Genomic DNA, 5,834 nt, shown 5'->3' on the forward strand with positions numbered 1-5,834 from the left:
GGTAAGGGCGCTGGTCGCCTACGAATTATGCGGGTTGGGCCCAAGCCCAAAATCGAAATTTGTGATTTTTTCCGATTTTTCGCTAAACTTCAAATCAAAATTGCCGCCAAGTTACCGGGTCCATTTTTGCAAATGAGATATGGAAATGATCAGGAGAGAATTTCCAATCCAATGATTCATAAAACACTCCATTCCGACCGTGGATGACATATAAGATAGTGGAAAACGCCTCGAAGTGCGTGCATGACGACGTTATGCTTAACAATTGAACTCTAAATTCATGGATTATGTCAACCCGAATCGAATATAATAAAACGCCTAAGCAACTCTAATGGGACATAAATATTTAGTAACGAAAACATTTAACACTCTGACCCCAAACAAATTTTTACAACGGCTTAGAAAATTTGTTTTTTAGCAATGGTCTTTTAAAGTCGATTCGAGACTTCCTAGGTTACTATGCTTATTCTTTAATATATATATATATTTTTTTTTAATTTTAAAAATAAAAACAATAAACAATAAAGACATAATTCACCCCATAGAGAAACATGACTCAAAAATCCGAGAAAACATGCAAGAGTGGAAAACGTGAATTATGTTTAAACGTGGACTTAGGTTCCGGTACTTACAGCCACACACTCCATAGAGAGGGCCCGGTTACCTTAATGGTGCACTCACCAATATATGGAAATGAAAGGACATGCACCAAACACAAAAGTTGAGTCGTTTATAGTCAGATACTCGAGACTTGTCTAAACATATGTATGAACATGCAGTTTATCATATATCAACAACCAAAATAATTGTGGATCATTCCATAAATAAATATCATAGAAAACATATCCAAACACAATCAAGCACCAAGATTTCCTATGACCCAACCTAGTGAAATGAAAGCTTAAGTCGGATAACCCTATTACGTAACCTAACATGCACCTTATTTTTCATTTTGAATGAGTGAGTGTTCTAGTAAATAAGTGTGGAAAAGTGAATGGTTGTGGAGAATATGGTGGATATGGATAAGTTGTAGAAGGACAGCATGTAAACAATGAGGATGTGGTTTTAGCACAAAACTCATTCATGGAAAGGTAGTGGACCTGCCTCAAGTCTGAAAATGAAGGTGTCAAATGGTTTGTCCTTCCAAGTATTTGTTTACTAGGTGGATTTAAAAAATTATGGAGCACGGGGAGAAACAAAAGGATCGAGTGCAAAACTCGAGATTCCTTTGAAAGGGTGGAAGGAGGGAGTCGAGGTGGATGTTGTGTAAAGTAGTTCTTGATAGGTGATTCATCACTTGCTCGAAGAAACTCATCGAATTGCTCATCTAGATTGGTCATATCCTTGTTACTATGATAGTCCTCTACATCTTTGAGAAAGTCATCTATCTCATCCTCATCCGTAATATGTGTATCGACTAGTGTAGGGATGGAAATGTTGGAGTCTGAACTTCCAAAGGAAAGAAATTTGGGCATATGATTATCAGAGAACGTGTTATTGAAATAATCTCGAGCAACACTCTCAATCATGCTAACCTCTCCATCCATAGACGAATCGGGTAACTATGTCTTTGTTTTAAAAACATTAACTTCAACAGAAAGATGGCCAAAAGACATGGACATTGAACCATCACAGCAATTAATGAGCGCATTGGCAGTTGTTTAAAAGGACGATTCTAAGATGATCGGACAGAGTCGCTAATCGAATTTCCTCGGTCGAGGATGACAAAATCGGCCGGATAGTAAAAATCCTGAATTTTTACCATAAATTTTTTGACGACACCCTTAGGATACTTAATAGACCGATCAGCTAATTACAACGTCATTCTAGTGGGTTGCATCTCGTCTAGACCTATTTGTCTATACAAATAAAACGGGAGTAAGTTTAGTCGTATAGGAATATCCTAAGGTGCATTGTACAGTAGGACGACCAGGGTCCTTGTACTTAACAATTCCATTATGTTCAGATAGAGTTGGGAATTGTTCTGTTAAAAAGGCGTCTTTTGGTATATTGGTCCTACGCCTAGTAGTACACAATTTCTTAAGAAACTTAGCATGGTGTGGTAGCTTTTTTATAGCTTCGAGGAAGGGAAGGTTTATAGTTAGGTTCTTAAAAACATCCCTAATCTCCTCGTAATTTGTATCCCTAGTTAACAAGGCTAATTTTTGTGTAAACGGTGGTTTCGCTCTATATTTAGCAATGGTATTACCGGGTGTTTAACCGTGGCTTCCTCGTTTCATAGGTTTTGTTGTAACCGGTACCTCTATAGTGGTAGGCTCTTGGGTTTCTATTTCGTATCTAGTAATATAAGGTGTAGGGGGTTATTGGTGTGGTAACTATAGGCATAGTTACTTTGTTATCAACCACTCGCTTTAATCCGGAGTGGTGATGGCCTTTAGCTCACCTACATTTTCATATTCACTACTAGTATTATCGGTTACCTCAAAGGCTGTATTTGTTGTTTTAGGATTAGGTAGGGTATTTATTTTGAAACACACTTTTGGGTTGGGCTTTATCTTAAGCCAACCGTTTGGTTAAATTATTAACGGATTGTAGAAGTTTGTTGGTTAGATTGAGCCATGGTTTGGAAAAGTTTTAGCTCACTTGTATGAAGGTGTCAAGATGATCCGGTTGTGTGGGTGTAGTAGTCACGGTGGGTGGATCGGAACTATTTCAAGTGAATTATTTATGGGTGGATTTAGGTAGTTATTATTTACCGAACGATACCTCTACTAGCATTATAATTATTATAACTACTTTGACCTTGTGCTTGACCTTGTCGAGGTTGCACTTGGTTGTTATAATTATTAAAATTCCGTGACCTCGCCCTTGTCGTGAGTGGGGCTTGGTTAAAGCCGCGGCGTAGGCCTAACATATTGGTTATTGTACCCTTAAGGTGTGACGTTTTGGTTATTTCTCCAACGAAGTTGGGATTTTGTCTCCAAGGGGCGTTAGGTTCACTATTAATGGAACAAGCCCGTTCATAGACTATAGGACGTTGGGAGTCGGGATGCCGTGGCTCCAGCCGTAAACTACATGGATTTGAATTTACATTCATGACGGGATTGGCTTTTGTTGTACAGAAATGGCCTCTACCTTTTTGTGAGGGATTCAATTAGAGTTTTAAGCTTAGGATCTGATTTAACCTCAAACATCTTGGTAGCCTTAATCATTGAAGAAGAACTAGCGAGAGGGAGTAATCGTCACTACCCCCAGTTGTTATTTCGCTTTTAGTTTGGTCCTCTAAAAATTTATAAGCCTCAAACTCCTTTGCTTAAGAAACTACCCCCATTCATTATGTCAAGGACTTCTTTATGGTGGTGTAGAAGTCCTTTGAAAAAGGCAACTTAACTAACGTGTCTTTCGCTAAGTTATGATGTGGACACTCTATAAGGAGATCGGTGAAACGATTCCAAGCCTCCGAAAATGTTTCATGAGGATTTTGTCGAAAAGAAATGAATCTTGGAAAGCATCTCATCCGCCTTTAGGGGTGGGTAAAAATGTACCATAAACAATTTGAACAAGTTTAGCCCACGAAGTCCACGAATTAGGCGTTTTGGCAGCTTAACCAAGACGCCGCCTTTATCGGCTAAGGTGAAAGGGGAATACCCTTTAATTTAATTTGTTCCGCACCAAACCGTAGGATGGTGGAATGTTGTTAGGACTTGTTCAATCCTACGCGATGTGCCGATAAGGTTTTTCATGGTCTAATCCATTAAAAATGGGTAACAAATTAAAATATTTGGGGGATTCGAAATCCCCGGCTGGTCTCTGCTAGAACGATGCACGATTTGGGGCTATCGCCAAGGCTTTGTAGAAGTCGAGAGAGGCCTCTCTTCTTCGGGCATTGTCTCGTGATGTGTGTGAAATAGTAGCTAGAGGTGTAGTGGGTGGTATACTAGATAGACTTGTTTGTTGACGTTGTTGTGTAATTATGTTCGGTGTTTTGTTCGGCCGGACCTTTAATCTCATACAAGGATAAAACCAAACTTAGCTAAACACATCAACACTCCAAACAATTTCGATATACTAGTATAAACCTCTAACAGGAGAGCGAGGTGTGGAAGAAAGGAATACCTGATTGCGTCCTTGCTTCGCTTATGAATAGCGTCTTGTTTACGCGTGTTCAGTGTATATAATAGGTTAGAACACTGAAAAATATGAAAAATCAAAGTTCGAATGAAAACCGGCCAAACCGGAAAAATTAACAAAGCGAATTGGTGCTTTGGATAGGGCGTCGTCGCTCGGGTAATTTTCAAATTACAGTGTTTTTAGGGCGGGTCGCGACTCCACATGGGGGTGGTCGCGCTCTTGCTCCAGGCTATAGGGCATAGGAAAAGCTTACTAGGCGTGTCGCTCAAAGTGTAATTTTTCCCGGAATTTTCCAACGTTGAATCGGATAACCACAGTATGAATCAAACACGGGTGGGTGGGTGAAATAGGACTTTAAGAAAAGTACTAACACTATGAAAACAATGCGAAAGTGAAACTAAGATGGCAACGGCGCCATTTGATAAAAGTAAAATAAATAGTCTACTCACGAAATGAACGATGAAATCAAAACGTAAGTAAACTAAAACTATCTTAAGTGCCTATATTTATCAAAGATTCTACTCTCAAGTCTATGAGATATAGTGGAGTAGAGTGATTCGTTCCACTCTTAGTCCTTCCGCATGCTATGTTCTCAAGTGTAAGTACTCTAAACTTAAAGTCTAAATGAGATTTCTTTAAAAAGGCAACTAGACTACGATGCAACTACCCACCTAAATGCAACTAGTCGATGATGGGAATAACTAAGGGAATGCTACGTTGATTCTATGATAAGGAGTTAGAGGGGATTGATTCCACCTTAACCTCGACTTAATCCTATTAACGACTCTAATCATCAGAATCCGAATTGAATCGCCCAGCAGAACAATTGGTTCTTCCTAATCCCTAATTACACATGGCATTCCTACCAATTCATAACTAGCATGTGAACGATTAAACCCATTCTCATGGTGAACTAATCGTTTCTAGAGTGGAAAGGAAATTACGACGATTCTACGATATTCGGAATCAAGCTTTCATCAAGGCTTCTCAACCCCCTAATGGAGGTTTAGCTGAGAATCATTACGCAATCATTTCGATTACATTTAAACTAAACATGATATAAAGAATTGAAATTTACTTAATTAAACAATAATGAAATCTAATTTAATGACTCAAATGAAATAAAGACATGAATTGAAATTAGATCTAGGAATGGAAATGACAAAATCGAAATTGATAAAAATACTACTTTATTGATCTAATCAAAATGAAGAACAAGATTCAAAGGTTTAATCTAATACAATAATTGAAATGGAACTAAACTTAATTAATCTACATGAAAAACTAGATCTAGAATTCATTAATGGAGGCTACTAATCTAATCTATTTCTAGGTCTAACTATCTACCATTCACAAAGAGCTAAGCTTTTGTTTTTATACATTCAGATCCAAAAATCGTGCATGGGCTTGGAGCCATGTTTTGGGCCAGAGAATCAGGCCCAAAACCCAATTCTTTCAGTCCAAAAAGGCCTCTTCAGCTGCAGTTGGCTTCAACAGACTTTCCATCTACTTCTGCTCCTCTGATTGGGTCAAGGCTTAGACCACTGGAAAGATCTTTCCGAGCCGGTCGTTTTGACATAAGGTAGGCCCCATTCCGAGGTCTGAGTCCAAAGATATGTCCTTCGGAAGTTCTGACGACTTTGTGTCTCCGCCCGCCCGCGTCGACTTTTCAGCTTTTGACCGGGCTTTTAGAAAGGCTTTGTCTTCTCAAAACTTAGCCTATAATCACGGAACTCCTTAGT

At 38.8% G+C, this 5,834-nt stretch overlaps 1 pseudogene; it reads left to right on the forward strand.

The window, feature by feature from the left end:
• Positions 1-3,368: 3,368 nt before the first annotated feature.
• On the forward strand, positions 3,369-3,463 carry LOC147524037 (small nucleolar RNA R71; annotated as a pseudogene).
• Positions 3,464-5,834: the final 2,371 nt, after the last annotated feature.

This window comes from Coptis chinensis, chromosome 1 (genome assembly GCF_015680905.1).
Source record: "Coptis chinensis isolate HL-2020 chromosome 1, ASM1568090v1, whole genome shotgun sequence".
In the NCBI taxonomy this organism is placed as follows: Eukaryota; Viridiplantae; Streptophyta; class Magnoliopsida; order Ranunculales; family Ranunculaceae; genus Coptis; species Coptis chinensis.